We start from the raw sequence: 21,684 nt of genomic DNA on the forward strand, positions 1-21,684 counted from the left end.
TCTCCTTCGCCCCGCCCCCATCCTCTCTCTCTCTCTTCGCCCCTCCTCTCCTTTGCCCCGCCCCATCCTCCCTCGCCCCCCCCTCCTCTCCTTCGCCCGCCCCATCCTCTCCTTCGCCCCGCCCCATCCTCTCCTTCGCCCCGCCCCATCCTCTCTCACCCCACCCCATCCTCTCCTTCGCCCCGCCCCATCCTCTCTCACCCCACCCCATCCTCTCCTTCGCCCCGCCCCATCCTCTCTCTCGCCCCCATCCTCTCCTTCGCCCCGCCCCATCCTCTCTCACCCCACCCCATCCTCTCCTTCGCCCCGCCCCATCCTCTCTCGCCCCACCCCATCCTCTCCTTCGCCCCGCCCCATCCTCTCTCACCCCACCCCAAACTCTCCTTCGCCCCGCCCCATCCTCTCTCACCCCACCCCATCCTCTCATTCGCCCCGCCCCATCCTCTCTCACCCCACCCCAAACTCTCCTTCGCCCCGCCCCATCCTCTCTCACCCCACCCCATCCTCTCCTTCGCCCCGCCCCATCCTCTCTCACCCCACCCCAAACTCTCCTTCGCCCCGCCCCATCCTCTCATTCGCCCCGCCCCATCCTCTCTCACCCCACCCCAAACTCTCCTTCGCCCCACCCCATCCTCTCCTTCACCCCGCCCCATCCTCTCCTTCGCCCCACCCCATCCTCTCCTTCGCCCCGCCCCATCCTCTCCTTCGCCCCGCCCCATCCTCTCCTTCGCCCCGCCCCCATCCTCTCTCTCTCTCTCTCTCTCTCTCTCTCTCTTCGCCCCGCCCCATCCTCTCTCTCGCCCCGCCCCATCTTCTCTCTTCACCCCACCCCATCCTCTCCTTCGCCCCGCCCCATCCTCTCCTTCGCCCCGCCCCCATCCTCTCTCTCTCTCTCTCTCTCTCTTCACCCCACCCCATCCTCTCTCTCGCTCCACCCCATCCTCTCTCGCCCCACCCCATCCTCTCTTCACCCCACCCCATCCTCTCTCTCGCCCCACCCCATCCTCTCTCTTCACCCCGCCCCATCCTCTCTCGCCCCGCCCCATCCTCTCTCTCGCCCCATCCCATCCTCTCTCGCCCCACCCCATCCTCTCTCTCGCCCCACCTCATCCTCTCTCTTCACCCCGCCCCATCCTCTCTCGCCCCGCCCCATCCTCTCCTTCGCCCCACCCCATCCTCTCTCTTCGCCCCACCCCATCCTTTCCTGGGATGAGCTGCGCTGTTTACTTGAGACCTAACCATGACATTTCCTGGAGACATTTCTCTACTGTTCCTTGTTCAGTGCTTCGCTGCTTTCCCGACATCCCCATGCATCCTTTTCTTTAATGATTCTTCTGAGTGTGGGAGAGGGAAAGAAATTTTTTGTTTTGTATGCAACAGTCCTGGCTGTCCTGGAGCTCACTCTGTAGACCAGGCTGTCCTTACACTCTTGGAGATCCTCTCCTGCCTCTGCCTCCCAGGGGAAAGGCATTTTAAAGGAGCTGGGATGTAATGGAAACTTGCCTTGGTTTGTCTAACTTACCTTTGTAAGGACTGGAAGATAGAGGTGTCATTATTGCTCCCATCTTACAGATGGGGAAACTGAGGCACTGAGGTTAAGGGTCTTGTTTAAGGTCTAGCAGGCAGTTACACCATCTAATGTCACGTTGCACTGGTTCCTATAAGACTCAGTATAACAAGCAGCCAATAGAAAATGTGTGTGTGTGTGTGTGTGTGTGTGTGTGTGTGTGTATCAGCTTATTTTCTGTTATTTAACCACAGATCGACAAGAAGCACTCAAGGAAGGAAGGGCTTATTTTAGTTTGAAAGCAAACAGTCCATCATGGTGGAGAAGGAATGTCAGCAGGAACATGAGGCAGCAGGTCACATGGTACATTCACATCAGGAACCAGTGGAAGATGAACCCTGGTGCTCAGCTCACTTTTCCCCCTTTATCCCCTACTCACTTCGTCTGGGATCCCAGCCCACAGGATCATGTTGCTCTTGTTCAGGGAGTGTCTCCCATCCTCAGTTAAACCTCTCTAGAAACACCCTCGCAGACTGGACCATCACTGTGTCTCCCAGGTGACTCCAAATCCAGTCAAGTTGACAGTCAAGACTAACGCGTCATAGTACTGCATCCCAGTAGCCCTGTTGCTGAGGCTTATACACGTTAGGCAAACTTTCTATCATGGAGTTACACTCCCAGCCCTTTTTACTTTTATTTCTTAAAAAAAAATAGTATTACATTTGTTCATTTATTTTGTGCATGTGTGGGTACGTGCATGCCAAGGTGCACATGTGGAGGTCAGAGGACGTGCAGGAGTCAGTTGTATCCTTGAGTCTCAGGGATCAAACTTAGGCAGTTAGGGTTGGCAGCAAGCCCTCTACCCATGAGCCATCTGGCCAGCCCACTCTCGTTTTATTTTGACGTAAGTTCTTGCTAAGTTGCCCAGGCTAGTCTTGAACTCATTCTGTAGCCCAGACAAGTCTTGGACTTTTGATTCCCTCTGCTCAGCCTACCATTTTGTACCATTGACACAGACACAGAATTTGGTGCAACGGTTTCTTATTTTCATTTTATTTTATTTGAAATGTATCCTATGTTTTCTTTCACAGCCCCACATGGGCATCAACCTGGAACTCTAGCTGTTACTTATTTTCTGCATCTTTCTAAGTATTACGTCACAGGTGTTACCATTAAGAAAGTCCCCTTAGTCCCCCTTAACTCTCATTTGCCACTCTCAGAGCCCCACATTTCCACAGATCATTTATTGTGTGTGTTGGTGTATAATGTATGTGTGCATGTATAGGTGTACACGTGGGGGGCAAATTTGTTTACTTTTTAGACAGTCTCTCAATGGCCTAGAGACCTCTGAATAGGCCAGGTCTCTGCCTCCCTGGTGCTGGGATTATGGGTGCAAGCCGCCACACTCAACTTCTTTACATGGGTTCTGGGAATCGAACTCAAGACCTTGTGTTTGCAAGCACTTTAGTGACCCAACCGTCTCTCCACCACTGAAAATAATTTGCTGTGCCTCCGTGTAACAGCAGGTAAGCCTACGGGGGAAATGCAGAGCTAATCTGTGAGCTACACTGGAGAATTCAGCAAGTGCAGTGTTAGGACACTTTCACAGTGCACATGCCCACCAGCATCACCTGCTCTGTGGTGTCCATGCCTTCCCACTCCTTCTCATTCCCGTGTGAGAATTTCCCCCTCCCTCAGTCATCCACGGGCAACACTCTCCCCTTCGTGTCTCCTGTCTGTTTTCCCCACCCTGCTTTTTTTCACATTTGATCTTTCCCAAACTTGAGCCTGACGGGCCACCATCTTTCCTAGTACGGATACCAGCACACCTCCCTCCGAGACGTTCTTCTATGGGGACGATCTCCCTGCCTTCTCTGGGCACCGTCTCTTTTCCCTCTATGTGGGTTGTCTCTTCCTCAGCCCACTACCAGGTTTTCTTAGTGGGTGTGGGGGGGGGCTCTCTTGCCAAGGCCACAGCACCTGCAGCTGGACTCCTTACCCACTCTCCTGTGACCTTGATCTCCTCTTGATCCGCCTCCCTTGGCTCTCAAGATGCTAATCACATTCCCAAGGCGAGTCAGACTATCTTCCCACCTTGGATGGAGTCCAACATGTGCTCACCATTTGGGACAAAGTGTTTATCCTCTGTGTCTGACCTTCCACAGATGAGAGTCCACTGGGTTCCTATTGTTCTGCCTTCCTTTTCTCTCCGGAGGTGCTCACAGCCTAAACCCTTCCTCCTGGGCAGTGGGGGCGGGGTGGGGGGGTGGGGGTGGACATGCAGTGGAATCTGCATGGACACAGGGGCGAATCAGTGTTTGCTACCTCCCCCTTCTCCCTAAGCTCGGGTGTCACACTGGAAGCCTCAGGAAGACCAGTGAGGATACCTGGACCATCCAGTGGAGACTTAGTGTCTCCAGCTTGTCCCCCTTTCTTCGGGGCTACTGTCCCTGGTTCTCTGGTGTTTTTTATAGTCCCCCCCAATCCTGGTCTCACTTTTTGTAGTGAGAGTGCTAAAAATGCTCCAGCAGGGATATGGGACATGGTGGCCCTACTGTTGCCTCTGAAGCCCCCCAATGCCAACCTGTAGAGCAATAGGTTACCAAAGTAAACTACAGGTTTCTATGGCTTCTCCACTGCGGGCCTGGCCTTGGGCTCCGGTTCTCCAGCCTGGAGCACACCAGGGAAAAGCAGAAGTCTCCTAGCTTCTGGACCCATTGCGAGCTCTGAGGACTCTCCTCAGGCTGACGCAGCAGCCTTTGCCTACTTGGCTTCTTTTCGTCTGCTGGGGTGTATCAGGATCTCTGACGGATGGGTTTGAACAAATACACCTTGGTGGGTTCCACTGATGCTGCTATTTGGGGAAGGTTCTAAAGAGCTCGGGGAGATGAGTGTCTTAGGTCAGGTTCCCCAGAGCAGGGATTGGTAGGTGTCCTGCCAAAGAGATGTAATGAGCGCGTGGCTTCTGGGGGAACCCCGGGGAAGGGGTAGGGTAGAAAGAAGGGGGGCGGTCAGCCGCCAAGCAAACTCATGGATTTAGCTGTGGTTCAGCCTGCGCGCAGGGATCTCTATGGAACTTCTCATCTCGAGGAGTTGAGATTGGCTAGTTCTACTCCCTAATCAGCCAGCGATCAGATTACAGTTGTCCTAATTGAGGGAAGAACCCGTGAGACTCATCTGGACCAACCGGGCACTCCTGATGTCAGATGGAGAGGAAACATTGTGGGCCAGAGGAGCCGGGTGACGCTCCAACTGTCTCTACACTGGGACAGAGGATGAGAGGCGCCCGAGCATGGCCTCTTTTCTTTCGCAGTCGCCTGGGCCTCTCTAGAATCTGAATTTCTGTCACTCTCCAGGCTGGCCCAGTATAGAGCCCTCATGGTCCCTGTGTGGAGGGAGTCACTCACCTCCTCATGTTTCCACTTCACGAAGAGCCGGAATGTCGATGACCACGAGCCTGGCCTTTGAGCTAGAAATGAATTGGGCAGGAATGTGAGGGGAGAGGTCAGACTTGCTTCAGCTGTCTGTGGCCTGCCTGGCTGCCTCAGGGACAAGGTGGAGAATGTATATGAAGGCTTCCAATTGCACACACAGGCCTCAAATTGCAAAGAACTATGTTGGGTGGGGTTCCTGGTGTGTTATTGGCTCTTATCTCCACGTAGTTCCTCGAAATGGGTGGCATCTCCCATGTGCCATCAAGGAAACGGAGGTTCCCCAGTCTGCCCAGCAGAGAGGGTGGCAGGTCTAGGAAACAGCAAAGACAAGCTTCACACTCAAACTGAGTTCCCTCGGTAGCAATACTTTCATTACTGAACTGGAGGTGTGGATACCCAGTTCTTGGGGCACTTTGGGGGAGGGCGGGGGTGGGTCCATGAGAGAGAGCATGCTGGCTCAGTGACTCAAAGTAGTCCAGCTCGTCTCAGTGCCCAGGGCTTGAAGCTTCCTCATGCCTGAACTCCTCAATCTCTCACACCATCCTCAGGCTGGAGTCCCACACCTCCTGCCCTATCCCAAACCAAACCTCTATTGCGTTAAGATACCCCATCTCACCCTTTCCTGGAAGGGATGTAAAGCCCAAGAGCAAAGTGCATTTAGTTCATGTACCCACGCACCTGTTCACAACTGCTCAGATCCACGCCCTGGGGCGGTCACACGTGTTCACTCTGTGTGCCAGCCAGAGGCCTGCTCAGTAGCTCCTTGTCTACCCCCTCAATACCACACACAGGTGTCTTTGCTACCTGCCCTGTGCTCCCACTGCCAAAATTAACAAGGAAACTCAAGACATCGTGAGTCTGTGCTGATGGAGCCTGTGGTCCATGGGAACCTGGTGGCCACTGCCCATACAATGGATGGGAAAAGCCCAGATTTTAGACTTGGGAAGATTGGGGCTTTTGCTCTGTCTCTGATCCTTATTGGTTTATTGTCACTGGAGAGCTCATTCCATCCCCACCTGCGTTGGCTTTCTTATCTGCTCACGAGGTCATCAAAGCCAGTCCCATGGGAGTTTTAAGGATGATGAGAGATGAAGCCTGGGAAAGCTTTAGCTCTGGGTTGACTTAGAGCTCTGCTTTTCCTGTAGCTTCATGGCTCAAGTTCATGGATCATGAGCGTACTGGACACCCCCGTGTGGAAGAGAGGTGAACCTAGCCTCTGCTTCCTAGGTCTCCGCCAGCTTTTCCATTTCCCACAGAACCATCTGGAGACTTCTCGAGAGATGTCTATGCTCACACAAGTTGAGGGGAGAATGGACAGGAGCTCAGGAAGCAGGCCTTGATGGACTGCACTAGAAGGATATTGACAGTGATTTTCTAGCTGCCTGCCTCCATGGAACAGCATCTAGCTGGAATGATGCAGTTGTGGGCAGTGCTGGTGGTGCTGAGCGAGGCGGAGAAGGCAAGCCCTGCCCCGAGCACACACTGAGAACCAAGCTCTGGTTCTGGTTCTCCTCCTCACCCTGCTCAGCAACTCAAGATGCTGGAGTCACCCCCTCCTGTTCGACGGATGAAAAAGACAAAGTCCAGTAGAGTTCACTGAGCAGCCTAAGGTTGCGGTGGCTCCTGAATTGCGGCCCTGGAATCCCAGCCAAGGCCACACTCAAATCCCACACTTGTGGCTACTTTCTGGCGTAAGGAACCCAAACCCTGAGCAACACTGTGGAATCAGAACGCTTGAGGTGCAGAGGAGAGCCTCCAAAGAAGTAAAGAGAGTCTTCCCATGTTACAGGTGGGAAAATTGAGGCCAGGGGCAGAGCAGCTGAGCTCAGTCTAGTAATGTTCATGTCAAGATAGGAATCTGCAGAGTTTTATGTCTTCCTGGGGTAAGCGGCAGGGTGCCGGGTGCTGAGTGTGTATTTTAGGGTGCTGGGTGCTGAGTATGTATTTTAGGGTGCTGGGTGCTGAGTATGTATTTTAGGGTGCTGGGTGCTGAGTATGTATTTTAGGGTGCTGGGTGCTGAGTATGTATTTCAGGGTGCTGGGTGCTGAGTATGTATCTTAGTCATTACTCCACAGAGGTAGGGGTGTGTGTGTGTCATCAAGTGTTTTAGTCCACTTTAGTACAAGGAGGTAGAGAAGAGAAAGGAAGCAACTAGATAAAGTTGTCCCAGAAGGCCACACAAGCTGAACCCCCTGCGTTCAGTCCTCAGAACCAGCGGAAAGGTGGAAGGGGAGAACCCCATCCACAGTCGTCCTCTGACCTCCACACATGTGCCATAGTGCACATGTACCCCCAAACACACATCATGCACACACGGTGCTAATAACTAAAATTTAAAAGAAAAGAAAGGCATGGAGAACTACTAGATGAAGTCAATCTCAGGTTTAACTGCCCTGAGCTCATGTCCTTGTTACCATCACTGGACAAGCGAAATACCTCTGTGTGCGACTATTTCCCACCTCACCTCTCCGCAGAGAGCTGGCAGGCTCTGTGCATCCCCCCACCAATGCTAGTGAGCCCTACTGGAGATGGCTACGGACTGCATATCCCAGCCAGAGCTGACCTATGCAAACACAGGCAGAATTACAGCCACCCATAAACAAATTAGCATCCTTTAAAAGGTGAAAAGCACCATAAACTGTCTGGGTTTTGTTTATGGCTTCCAGGGGGTGGTGGCCAGGATTTGGATTAAATCACTGAGGTGTCTGCTCCTTCCTCTCACCTTCCCCCAGCACCCCCGTGAGGCACACATGACCAGGCGCGCCACCCCGCTTGCACACACCCAATCATGCACTCTCAGCCTGCCTTGCAATGGCCGCTCGGTCCATCCTGGTCCTGCTTCTGTTCCTGCCAGCCCGGGTCCCAGCAGGTGTTCCCTAATTAGCAATCTCTTCATTTCCAATCAAAGCACAAAGCGGCCCCAAAAGCCCGTCTTTATGAGGGAGCCGAGCAGCGGCTAGGGATGTGAGGGGGGGATAATTGTCTTCGCCAGTGGCGGCAGTAAGCGGGCTGGCTAATTCATTATTGTAATAACTTTGCTTGTCCTTGGGGAGGTGTGAGTGGGGGAAGGGAAGCAGGGGATGGGGGAGAGGATGAGAGGAGCTGAGAGTAGGGTGGGTGGAGGTCTGGGGCAAAGGGTGGGAGAGGGAAGAGGAGGGCAATGGTGCCCACTCCCCGGCCTCCCTGACGACCTCTCAACCTCTGACCTTTCTTCAGCGCATGTCAACTGGTTCAGCACCTGCTCCCCACAGTACGGGCAAGTGCCAATGCTGCCCTCTGCAGCAGCCACCTCCCAGGGACAGGAAGTTCAGCCTCTGTACCCTTGGGATTCTCTCGTACTTAGGGGAGGCTCAGAGTGCGCTTGGAGCTGGCTTCTCAGGCTGCCGGTGGCCCTGGAAGAAGTCTTAGAAGTTGAGAGTGAGGACTCAGGATGCCGGTTTTCCAAGGGCTGAGCCCCACAAACTCGATCTCATAGACCCTGCTTCTCACCCCGGTGGCAGAGAGTGATTGCTGCCTACACTGTTGGCTGGCTGACATTAGAATCTGGGCAACAACTCTAAGATAGTCAGGCCGAGGCTCTGTCTGTGTCTCCTCTACCCCCCCAAACTAGCAACAGCAGACCCTTCTAGCCTGCCTGTGGCTACCTTGGTCCCAAGTCAGTCCTCAGTTTGGGGAGTCAGTCAGTCAGGCGTTGCGAACACAGACTTTTGGCTGCCTACTGGACAGCCAAAGCAGGTGGTGGCCACCGTGGTTCCATCATGGCTGCTGGTCTTCCTTGGGCTTCTGAACATTCCCCTGGCCCTTGTTGGATAGGGACCCGTGGGTGCTTCAGACTGTGACTCGGAGGTCAGGAGACCTGGGGTCAAAACTTGACTCTTTTATGATCATCAAGTTTGGGCCTCAGTTTCCCCATCCATCACCTGGGCTCCGTAAGGGTAGCTGCCTCCACAGGATCACACCTGTGACGTGCACAGCAAGGCTGATTCATAGTGAGCTTCGACTATGGTAGCCCCTGCCTTTAATGGTGTGCGTGCGACTCTGGCGGAGTGGTTGCTGGGCATGCACAGGGTCCCGGGTACAGCCTCAGCATTGCAAAAAGGGAGAGGGAGAGGAGAGAGGAGAGGGAGTGATAGAGCGTCTCCCCCTTTACCCGTTTCCCCCCACCTGAAAAGCTGAACAGGGAAACAAAACTTGTTCTCTCTCTCTCTCTCTCTCTCTCTCTCTCTCTCTCTCTCTCTCTCTCTCTCTCTCTCTCTCGTTGTGGGGGGTGCACATGTACACGTAGAAGCCAGAAATCTATAGATCTATGTGGAGAGCATCTTCTTCAATTGCTGTCCACATTTTTCTTTTTGAGACAGGATCTCTTGCTGACCCTGGAGCTCACCGATCGGCTAGACCAGGACGGGTTAGAATTCCCGATCTCTGCCTCCCCAGCGTTGGGGTTACAGACATAGACCACGAAGCACAACTGTTTTTATGTGGGTGCCGGGGATCTGAACTCAGGTCTTCATGCTTACATCCTAAGCACTTTACAGACTGAGTCCCCCTCCCCCCTGGTCTCTTTTGGTTGTTTGTGGGCGTTTGTTCGCTTGTTTATTTCGTGAGACGGGGTCTCTCGTAACCCCACGCTGGTCTCAGATTCACTATACAGCCATGGATGACCTTGGACTCCTGACCCCTCTGCCTCCACAGGCTGCGTGTTGGATGTTGGGTGTATATGAGTACAACACCATACCTGGCTACTTGAACCCTTTCCTGGCTGCACAGCACCAGGTATTGGGGTGAGCAGCAGCTTGTCATGCACAGGGGGCTACTTTGGAGCATCTGTCTTGAAACACATGCTTCTCCTCAGCCCACTCTCTTCCTATTTGGTCTGTAAGGGAGGCCGTGTAGCAGGCCCTGGACCTGGGCACATGCCTGGCTCTATAGTCCCATGCTCTGGGCTTGTTCTCAATCATGTGGTAGTTTAGTAGGCTCGGGGCTCAAATCTTTCAATGGTCATCTTCTCTGGATATTATAGCTTTGGTGAGTGGCTGTCATCCTAGCTTAAGAGTGAGGAAATCCAAGCTGGACGGTGGTGGCGCACGCCTTTAATCCCAGCACTCAGGAGGCAGAGGCAGGTGGATCTCCTGAGTTCCAGGACAGCCAAGGCTACACAGAGAAACCCTGTCTGGAAAAACTAAACCAAACAAAAACAAAACAAACCGAACAATATCCAGGCAACCGGCTCCTCTCCCAGCTCTCCTCCCAGCTCTACAAGATCGGACTACAGAAGCCCGTGGACACATCCATCATATGCCTGATGGGAGAATGTGATCCTGTACTAACACATGGGACAGTGACAGAGGGCTTTTCTGGGTCTGGAGAAGGCTTCTCTGAGAAGTAACTTTTAAGTTTCAGCTGAGAGACAAGGAAAAAAAAATCCAAGTCAAGACCGCAGTGGGTGAGGCCAGCGCTGTCAACATGAACACAGCATAAGCCACCAGAATCATTGTGTGAATGATTCTCAGTTTCTAGCCGCCATGCCTCTTCGTGATATATTTTACTTAACCTAAATCAAACAAAGATCATTTCCACATCGGGGCTGTAACAATAAAAGCTTCCACTGAACACGTCTGCCTTCTTTCCGTTGACCCAAGGTTTTGCAGTCTGCTCTGTAGTTGACTTCTGCCGCTCTCTGCAGACTAGCAACATCCCAACACGCGTGAGGCCGGAGATGCCAGACCCAAACTCTGGAGCCTCTTTGTGGCTGTGTGGGGTTGGCCAAGTTGTCGAAGGGCTCAGTGCCTCCCCTTTCCTATCTGTATAATGGAGCTGTACTAGAGGTCACACACCCACACCCGGTTGTCTTGAGAGAATTAACCTAAGTTCAAAGACATAAAGGTGTTCAAATAGCAACTGGCAGGCAAAGATCATTGATTAGTTAATAAGAAGTAAAAAAAAAAAAAATGAGAATATTATTACTATCACTGTGAAGGAAAAGCACTCAAGACAGTAAACAGCAGAAGAGGAAAAGGTCAAGGGGGCAGGTTGGGGGTCTGGAGGGCAAAGATACCAGGCTGAGCGCTTCGAGCCCCCAAGAGCTTGGCATCCTTTCTAGCCCTGAACAGAGCCAGAGAGGAAGAAGAGTTCAGGGAGCCTTTGCCTGACACCTGTTCCTCTCCCCAAAGATGGGGCGGGAGTCCTGGGGGAGGGGCTGGTGCGCACTGTGTCTCCCCCACTTGCCGGGACTTGAAACTGTTGCATGCCGGCCTCGGCTCCCAGCTGCATGGGAAGCACCGGGCATCAGCTGCGGGGGAATATTAATGATTCAATTTTCAGCCGGGTTCCACTCCAGGGCCTCGCCTGCGACATGCATTTTTAATCATAACAAAACATGACAAAGGGAGTCATTTGCAGCCAGGCAGCCCCTGCCGGCTAGCCCCCCTGGAGGGCCTGCTGGTGAGAGGGGGAGCTGGCCCTCCAGCAGCAGGGCAGTGCCATGTTGCATCTGCCTCTGCTTCCCTGCATCTCTGTCCCTCTGTCTTTCTGTCCCTTTGTCACTCTGTCTCTCTGTCCCTCTGTCTCTCTCTCTTTCTTTCAGTCTCCCTCTCTCTGTCTCTCTCCCTGTCTTTCTCTGTCTCTGTCTCTCTCTGTCTCTGCTGGAGCAAGACTTTTTCTGAAACTGTCCTCCTCTCTGGGCTGGGGGAAAAAGAAAAACCTGGGTGCCATCGGATGAGGATGGTGTCACTGGGGTGCAGAACTCCACCCAGATCCTAGTGTGTCCCCGGTGACCAGCAGGCCTGAAAGCCAGAGGTGAGGAAGGGCCTGTGAGCATGAAGGTTGCACCAGAACCTAGCCCAGCGTCCTATGAAGTCAGAGTTCATCTTCCTGCCTCGTGGGTCTGAACATGGGACCAGGACCTTCTGGGTGGCCTGCCTAGAGCCATCTACATTAGGCGGGGCCTGGCCAGCTCAGTCTAGTGGAGAAGACTAGCAGGCTGTGTCCAGAAACTGTCTCACCTACGGGAAGAGCTGGAGGAGGTGGCCAGAGAAAGAGGTTGATAGGTATTCAGGTGCTAGTCGTTTACTCATCCAATATCTGTGAAGGACCTACTACGTGCTGGGCACTGGAGATTGGTGGGTGAAGTGGCCAAGAAGATAGAGAAGCAGGATCCCTGCCTTCCCAGTGCCCAGTCCCTTCTCACAGCCCCCCCCCCCCCGGGCCTTGTGTGGCGTGGGTGCTCAGTAATGGTCCACTGATCGTGGGTTCCCAGTGGACTATTCTCTGACTGACACACACACCCTGGCTTGTGTTTGCGAGACTGACTCCAAAGTTAGGCTTTGGCCTGCTTGCTGCTGAGGGGTATCTGGTCCTGACTCATCATAACTAATAACCTTAGTGGTGAATAGTATAAAGGCTTATTGTATGATAGGCACTCTGGCCCTTGGCGACACCAATAATATAATCTTAACTTCAGCCATGCCCTCCCGGTTGTTTTTATTGCTCAACCCGTTTTATCAAAGAGAAAAAAAAGGAGACAGGAGATGTTAAGTCACTCACTCCAGGGTTGCACAGGAAATCATGGGCAAAGCTGGTGTATATACCCAGACCAGCTGACCCTATGATGTGTGCTCTGTGACCCTGCGTCATTTGGTGGCTGCCTCTTCATCAGATGGAGAACAGGTCGGAAAGAGGTTTTTTTTCTTACTCTTCTCTTATGGTTCAGCAGAAGGAAGGGCCTGGCTTGCAAGGCTTATGGCCACCCCTCCTCTGGGTAGCTCCCAAGCACCGTTCTCTGGGGCTCAGTAGAACCTGGAGGGCAGGTGACTGGTCTAAGATGGCCACACAGTGAAGCCCATGACTTTGACTCTGCACCTTGTCCCAGGACTCTCAGCCTGTGGTTCCCTGCTCTCCACATCTGGCACATCCATCCGCTTCCCTCCTCTGCCAGACATCCCCCCTCCCTCCCGCCCCAAGTGACAGAATACAGCAGGCAGTGGGCAAGAAGGTTAAGGCTCCTTGGCCTCAAGGCTCCTCCAGGCCTCTGCTCCCTCATCCAATACAACAGATGTGCACAATGTTCTGGGTGTGGAGGGTTTCACAGCAAACAGACCTCCATCCCCACCACCTTCCATTAACCTGGGGAGGACCGACATAGTGTGTGTATTTAGCTTAGAAATGTAATAGATAGGAAGCAAAGCTGGGGGTCGGTAAGACACTCGCTCTGCTTCACTGCCCCTGAAAGAGGGGAGGGAATCACCCTAAATCCGAGCACCTCAAAAAGAAGGAAGTCAAAGAAGGTGCAAAGTCCCCGAAGTGGGAATGAGCGTGCATGCAGGTGTGCCCAGGAGGCAACAGTGGGGGTACAGGAGACGGTGAGTGAGCATGGAGAGGCCGGTGTGGGAGTGACGCCTCCTGACCTCATCAACAGAGGTGTCTGTGAAAAGCAGAAACCATTAGTAATGCCTGACCCTGTTGGGCCTGCGGCATCCTGTTTCTACAAAGAGAGGAAGCCAGAGTAGACATCTCACTGTAGGAGAAGGAGCTCTCCAGACAGAGTGGACATCTCACTGTAGGAGAGGGGGCTCTCCAGACAGGGTGGACATCTAACTGTAGGAGAGGGGGCTCTCCAGACAGGGTGGACATCTCACTGTACGGAGAGGGAACTCTGCAGCTGGCCAGGTCAGCTCTGGATCCACCAATGTTATAGACAAGGTGTTATAGTTAAGGACACTCAGTGGTAGGTGTTTCTATTTTTGCTACCCACCCCCACCTCCTAAGCACAGGAGTCCATTTGCTGCTCCCTTGACTGATTTTTCCTTTTGTGGTACTATGGGCTGAAGCTGTAGAACTTTCTAGAGAATGGGTAATAGGGGCCAATGAGGAGTATTGACGGGAAGAAGGTATTTCATTAGCTATGGCACTGGGTCGTCTTACAGGTGATAAGGTTCTTCCCTCCCTCCCTCCCTCCCTCCCTCCCTCGTTCCTTCCTTTCTTTTCAGTGTTTTAGACATGACCTCACTGTGCAACCTAGGTTAGCCTTGAACCTGTGACCCTCCTGCCTCAGCCTACGTGTTGAGTGCTAGACTCACAGGTGTGTTTCACCACGACCAGGCAAAACCATCTCTCTTGGCTCTGGTAACAAGCTCCTCGATGTTCTTGTTCCCACAGTTGTCCCAGGAAGGAGGCATACCAGTCATTGACTTTCCTAGGAACTTATGAGGGCCTCATGGTTGTTCTGAGGGGAATTGTAAGGGGAGGGCACTCTCAGTAAACACTGCCTCATTTGGTCCTATCTGGTTCCTGTGTGCTGGGAGTCCCTGCTGTGAGGAGGATCTTGTGGAGACGTGTGCCCTGTCGCTAAGGCCATTCTGCCTGGAGGGCCTGCAGCCTCTGCTTTCTGAGCAAGCTTCTGTTGTCCCCTCCTGCCTCCCTACCACCGCCTCTCTCTGATTTAAGGGCAGGTTTTATTCCCAAGCTGCCTCGGGGCTCCTTCTTTCTGATTGCATTAAAGTCTCCGTAATTCTCCCCTCATTAATGATTGGCATATTTTTACCTCTCACTAAAGGAGCTTCAAGGCAACTCCCGGGGGGCCCCTGCTCTCAGAATGAAACAATTTCATCCTGCTCCAGAAACGCATTAAAAAGGGTTTGTCAGGATCTTATCACCAGTTAGAGAAAGCTAATCAAATTACTTCTATTTATTAGCTGGTACAGCAATGTGGCATTCCAGCAAACCCCTGGCTCCAGCAGGGTGGGCATGCGCTGAGCACCCTGCCACCTGGGCTCTTTGGCTTCTGAAGGTGGCCAGTACTAAATGGACTACCTCTTGTCCTTGCTGGCACCAAGGCGGTTATCGGAAGAGTTAGGATGAGCTCCCAGTGTACCCAAACCACATTTACCAGCTACTCAGCAGAGACGAGCCCTTGAACTCACCTGTGTGTGTTCTCAGCCAGGGGCAACCTCTCAGGCAAGGCCTTCTGCCCTTCACAGAACGAGATAAGAAATAGTGGCATGTTTATAAGGCACATGGCCACATAGTATCCCGGGGGTTGGGCTCTGTGGCTGCCAGCACCACCTTGATCATGGGCTCCTGGCGACCCTACCCTTTTTCAGCAGCTTCGGGAGGCATGGCTCATGATGTCTCAACAAGCATCCGCTGGGGCCCCATAGCTATTCCTCTGCACACTCCGGAGGGACAATCCGCTACTCAGAGTGAGGCGGGCCTCACTTGAGGCCGTCATCCCCAGAGCAGACTCTAGCTGGAGCAAAAGCACAGCCCCCCACCCTGCCAGCCTGGGGCAAGGGGCCAGCCCAGCTGTACCGCCGCTGTGGCTCCTGGAACGGTTCAAAAGACGGAGCCACGTGCCCCGTCACGTTGCACAAAAGGACATATTGATTGTTTCGTAGAAGCATTTCCTGGGGTCCTTTATATCTCTCTCCCTCGTCACCCGTAATGAGGAGGCTGAGGCACAGAGGTGGGGGAGGCCGGCACTCATCCATCCAGGTGGGATTTCTTCATCTTATCAATCAGGACTTTAATTAGACACGTCCGAGAGGGCAGTTCCATCTCGGGGCAGGCGGCAATCTTTATCAAGCATGCCACATCTCTAATTACTGTGTACTGACAGATAACAATTGGGGAGCATGCAGTGGAGGGTGGGGGATGCAGGAGGCAGAGAAAGGACAGTGGGGCTGGGGATGGCCATTTGCCCAAGGAGAATGGCCTTCCAAGACAGCCTGGACCAAATTGCTGTAACCCAAATGCCCAGGGACAGGGATGTAGCCTCAGATAACACCCTTCAGAGTGACTGCAGCGATGAATGTGGAAAATGGCCAGGCTGGAATCTAAGCAGGTGTGAGGATCACGCCCCGCCCCCAGCCTTCCACCATGCATATATAGCTTTCCTATATATTTATAATCTCCGTATCAGCCAGCTCGTGTGACCTCAGGCAAGTGTCCTAACCTCTCTGCGCTCAACTGCCTCCCCGCTCCCCCCCCCCCAAATGGACCGGTGCCGTCTACTGAAGGATTTCTTTGGCTGTGAACAGAAGGGACATGTGTGGGGCTGGGAAGGTGGAGTCCGTGAGTAAAGTGCTGGCCGTACAAGCGTGAGAATCTGAGTTTGAGCCCCCAGAACACACGTGAAAAGTTAGGCATTAAGGCGCATACGTGTAATCCCAGCAGAGGGGAAGCAGAGACAAGCAAGAGTCTGGGGCCTGCTGGCTAGCCCCCCTCCCCCACCCCCAGCCTAGTTAGTAAGCCTCCGGTCCCAGAGAGAGATCTTGTCTGAAAAAAAAACAAGATGGACTATAGCTGAAGTTGATCTCCAGCCTCTATGCAGCATGCGCATGCACACACATGTACATGCACATACACATAAAAGATAAAATAGCCGGGCGTTGGTGGTGCATGCCTTTAATCCCAGCACTTGGGAGGCAGGGACAGGCGGATCTCTGTGAGTTCGAGGCCAGCCTGGGCTACCAAGTGAGTTCCAGGAAAGGCGCAAAGCTACACAGAGAAACCCTGTCTCGAAAAACCAAAAAAAAAAAAAAAAAAAAAAAAAGATAAAATAACATACATGCACAAGTGTGGATCCTGTTGGTTAGGGAATCGCGTTAGGGAGAGGGGAGCCATTCAGATAAACAATCAAGACCAAAGACCAAGAAGTCTCCTATCTTTCTGGGGTGACTCATCCCTAGAGTGTTGACAAAGAAGTAGGAACCACAGGACTGGAATCACAGGCCAGACCCAGAGCAGCAGGTAGGCACACTGTCTTGGGCGGAGACCCTTAGCATATGTTCTCTGAAGTCTGAGTTAGGATGCCTATCCTCACCACGGTTAGGAACTGAGGCCCATGGCCGGTTCTCTGAGTCTCAGTTCCTCAAGAGCAGAATGAGAATTAGGGCCTCCTCAGGCCTGCACAGTGGACGTATGAACTGCCTAGACTCAGCCCTGCCCCCGGGTGCTGCTCTAAAGGTTCATCAAGACAGGCCACATGGATCCCACCGGAATCATCGGTGGCCTAGACCTCTAAGTGTGTGATGGCTCCTGGTTCTCCTCTCCCTACAGGGACAGTGCCTCCTACATATGAGGATCCTCTCCCCAATTCTGAGACCTCATGACCCTCAGAGAAGAAGCCCGAGTGGTCCTTACTGCATTCTCAGGAAGTGTTTTAGACACCGCAGTTCTTAGCCTGGGGCTGTGTCTCCTCCTCTCCAAGCTACCTATTCCAGTCCAAATCCAGGCAGGAGAATCAGGAGCTGGGGCTAGCCTGGAGTTGAGGCTAGCCTGAACTACAGTAGCCCCTATCTCAAAAAAACAGAAACCAAACAAAAGTCAACTCCCCTCTTCCTGGGCCTCCAGGGAACAGTTGCTACCTACTCCTAAATAGTTCTTGTCCTCTCTAAGGCCCACCTGGTCCTGCCGGGCTCTCCTGACATCCCAAGTCCTTGTTCCCAAGCCTTGGGTACCAAGATTTTTCTTGAGAACTGGCTTGTTAGTCCTCAGTGCACTGGCCTCCAGGGTCTCTGTGGCTGTCTGTGGGGAGAAGCAAGAGTCAGCTCTGGCCCTTGGTGCAATGGACAGAGAGAGCTCACTTCTCACATGGAACACTGAAAACGCCGTTCGAGCCAGTATTAGAAGCCAGCTCAGGGCGGTGTTGAGGAGGGCTAACATCACTGTGGATTAGACTGCAAGACAGAGACCAGAGTAAAGCGGGGCACCACAGGCTGAGGAACACCTTGGGGTGTCCCTGCAGGAGATTCTCAGAATTCAGCTTTAGGAGGCTGAATCTTTCTGCAAGCAGTGGGTGCTTGCATTCTGTGCTGGAAAAGTTGGGGGCTATTATAGGGCAACTCTGCAAGACAAGAAGAGGTCACGTGTCCGGGAGATTACCCCCGGAAGTCTGGCCTGGTGGGCCTGGACTTGGAGTGATGGCAACTTCTAGGTAGAGTTTCAGAGTGCCAACCGCCCGGGGACACGATGCAGTGTTGGTGAGGAGCTGTCCCACCTCAGAGACACCTAGTGTATATGAGGACATGGAGCCATCCCGCAGACTTTACTAGAGGCAGTGAAGTGCTCCGTCAGTGAGTGTTTGCAGGAAGGCAGGAGTGACGCCAGGCCCTCAAGTCAGCCGGCCTTCCTGGAAGGGGCCGCCCGCTCCCCTCCGGCTGTCTAAATCAGACACAGCTTTCCGGAGAAAAGACGGTTGTTTGGGAGGCAGGAATAACGTGCATGATGGTCAGAGGTCATCGGAGACTCAACAAGAGTCCTGAGACAGCCCGCCAGCAACGCCTGCTGAGTCCCTGACCACTCCCAGACAAGGGGACCAAGGGGGACCAGTGAGAGTGCCCCCCCCCCCCGAGAATAGTCGCATATAAAACCTTCCTTTGAAGCTGCTGTGGGCCCCTTCTGCTCCAGAGGAGGCCTTCAGACAAAGCAGAGCAAGGTGCAGGGGAGCTGCCCAGGGCATGCGATCTGTGGAGCTAGAGTGGAGCCTGCAGCCTGCTCGTGTAAGCCTTGATTCTCTTGTCTGTGAAATGGGAACAGTATCGTGCCCCCAGAGTGTTTTGGGTGTGTGACTATCACTCAGCGTACTTCCTGGTAGGGTTCCTGGTAGAATCTTAGCAAACAATAACTGCCTTGGTTATTGATTTCTTTATTTATTCATCAAGAAAAAGGTTTCTGCCACATTCTGGGATCCCAGAGCTTGGCAGTGCCCTTCCTGTTCTCAAAGCATGTATGTTCCAGCAGGCAGTGACTGAGGAAGCCAGAGAGGAGGCCGTGAGGTCATTGCCAAGTAGATGAAGCCAGGCTGTCCGGATTCTAATCCAACAAACGTGACCAACTCCCTCCAAAATGTGCTGTCTTAAGACGACAAAAACCACTTATTAAAAACGGAATTATCAACAGGGTTCTGTGCAGGTCAGACTCAGCTGTTAGCCATGGCATCTGTCTGGGTGGCTTGGCCAGGGCTACCTCAGTGCTCACTCGCATGATGCTGGTCATGGACCAGAGGCTCAGGTGAGGAGACTCACCGGGGAGCCCCTGTTCTCTGCCTGGGCTTCTCCCCATGCTGTGGTGGTTGTTCCAGCATCTGCTGCTGTCCTTGGCATGGTTTCTTCTGACCAGATCTTGGAGATGGTGCGCAGGGCCTCCCGAGTCAGCTGACTAAACTCTCACTAAGGCTAGTCCACATTCGAGGGGAAAGGAATTATACTCTGTTTCTCCATTAAAATATACAAGTGCAGCTGTGTACTTACAGGCATGTTCCACCTTTTGACATTGTGACATGACATTGTCACGGGCACTTGAGAATGACGCAATCAAATTGTTTTAAAAAGGCATCCAAACGAGTCTCTTGATGTTTTAACTTTGTTTTTGTTAGTGGTGGGTTATTTTTGTTTGTTTTGTTTTTATTTTTTTCCCCCAGACATTCTATGTAGCTCTGGCTGTCCTGAAACTCACTCTGTAGAGCAGACTGGCCTTGAATTCACAGAGATCTACCTGCCTCTGCCTCCTGAGTGCTGGGATTGAGAGCATGCGCCACCATGCCCAGCCCTTAGTGTGTGATTGTATGTTAGGCTGTACTCATATGATTGTATGTGGCCCGTGGGCTGAAAATTGGACATACCAACAGTTTGGTCAGCAAGAAACTAGGCAAGATCTTGTAGGTCACAGTAAGGAGTTTTCATTTTCTTTGATGGTCCCTGTGAGGTCATTAACACTTCTTTAGTGTTTGGGATTTTTGGTGGTCTTTGTTTTATTAAAGCAGGTTCTGCCTTTACGGTCCTGACTAGCCTGTAACTCACAGTATAGAACAGGCTGGTCTTAAACTCCCAGCCATCTCCCTACCTCTGCCTCCTGAGTGTTGGAATTATAGGCATGTCCTTCCACCCCCAGCGTCATGAATGGCTTTAAGTACAGTCAAAGTGGGCTGAGTTTGGGGATTTGATGGCTGAGATCTGAATGATGCCTGCATTGCTCACTAGCTTTGTGGTTTGGACATGTTCCACAACTTTTCTGAGCTCAATTTTCCTATCTGGAAAATGGGATTGGTGACCTCAGAGGTTTGAGTCTAAGGATGAAACTTACTCAATTTTTGTGAAGGACGTAGCAGTGCCTGGCATGCCTTAGATGCTCAAAGTTCACTGTGGTTGTTAAAGGTTTGCATTTATTTATTGGTGTGTATGTGTGTGAGGGGGGGGAGAGAGAGAGAGAGAGAGAGAGAGAGAGAGAGAGAGAGAGAGAGAGAGAGCCTACCTGCCATGGAGTACTATGGCGATCACAGGACAATCCCAAGTGTCGATCTTCCACTTCCTCCATCTTTCCACAGAGTACTGAGGTCACAGATGGGCGCTACCATGGCTGGCTTTACGTGACTTCTGGGGATTTGAACTCAGGTCCTCCTACTTGTACGCATGTGCCTTACACACTGTGCCAGCCTTAAAGGCTTGCATTTAAACCCTTTGTCACGGCCACTATGAAGGGTGGCTTGAACAGGGTCAGGGAGGCTTAGCTGACAGGACCAGAAATTCGAACTCGGGTCCCACTCACTCGATTCCCCTTCTTTCGTTACCTGCTGCTGTGCGCCGTGATCACAGTGTGTGCATTACTTTGCTGTGACGTTGTTTTTGATTGCTTTTTGTTTTTGTTTTTGTTTTTTTTTTTTTTCTGTAACAAAATGCCTGACAAAAGCAACCTGGGAGTTTCTTTTGGCTCTCGGTTTGCAGGTACAGTCCATCATGGCAGGAAAGGCATGGTAGCAGGAGTGCGCCTTTAAACACAGTCAGGAAGCGGAGAGTGATGACCGCCGGTGTTCAGCTCACTTGCTCCTTTTTATCCAGTCCAAGACCCCAGCCCATGGCACAATGCTGCCCACACTTCCACATGGAACAATTAGCCCAGTCCGGAAATGCTCACAGCCGTGCCTAGAGGTCTGGCTGCTCAGCCGTTCTAGATCCCATCAAGTCACAAACCGGGTTGCTTCAACCAGGAGGAATGTATTTTCCCAGAGCTCTGGAAGGTTCTGTGAGAAAGGTTCCGAGCCTCCCTCCCGCATCTGGCCGTTGCTAGCAATCCTTGGAGGTCCCTGGCTTAGAGCTCTCTCTCTCTCTCTCTCTCTCTCTCTCTCTCTCTCTCTCTCTCTCTCTCTCTCCCGTGTATGCGTCTGCCTCACGCGCCTTCTCCCACCTGCCTGTGCCTCTGTCCAAAGTCCCCTCTTCTGGCTGTGTGTATGGCAGGTGCCTCTAATCTCAGCAGTAGAGGGATTGCCTGGAGTTTGAGTCCAGCCTGAGCTACATCATTCCAGAGCAGCCTGGGCTCTGGGGTGTAGAGTAAGATCCTGTCTCAAAAATGAAGGGAAAAAATGTCCTCTTCTTACAAGGCCCTCTCTGCTCCATCAGGGACTCAGTGATGATGTCTGCAAAGACTGGGTACTCGGAGAGGGCACATGAATTTGTCAGGGTCCTTTTTAACATGATCAGGCTGTTACCGGATGTAACAGGAATAGTTTGAAGATCCCACATCCCCCCTCTCCAAATCATTCCCCAACCATCTGGAATGGGGCTTATGGGAGTCCTGAGCAGGGGCTGTTGACATCCCTAATCACTGAGTCACCTAGAGCTCGGTCCTCTGCTAAATCCAGAAAGTCAGGTCTAGACACAAGCAGCCCAGGGTGCCTTTCCCTGACTCTCTGGGGGCAGCACCTCTGTTTGAAAAGAAAATAAGCCACAGAGAATGGGGGGTTCACAGAATTC

The 21,684-nt window shown here is 52.6% G+C and overlaps 1 protein-coding gene across 1 annotated transcript in view; it reads left to right on the forward strand.

Moving 5' to 3' along the window:
* Positions 1–21,684, forward strand: part of Esrrb (estrogen related receptor beta) — a 166,527-nt gene that overhangs the window by 13,552 nt on the left and 131,291 nt on the right. The gene's annotated exons all lie outside the window — the stretch shown is intronic.

Source organism: Peromyscus leucopus, chromosome 14 (genome assembly GCF_004664715.2).
Source record: "Peromyscus leucopus breed LL Stock chromosome 14, UCI_PerLeu_2.1, whole genome shotgun sequence".
NCBI lineage: Eukaryota > Metazoa > Chordata > Mammalia > Rodentia > Cricetidae > Peromyscus > Peromyscus leucopus.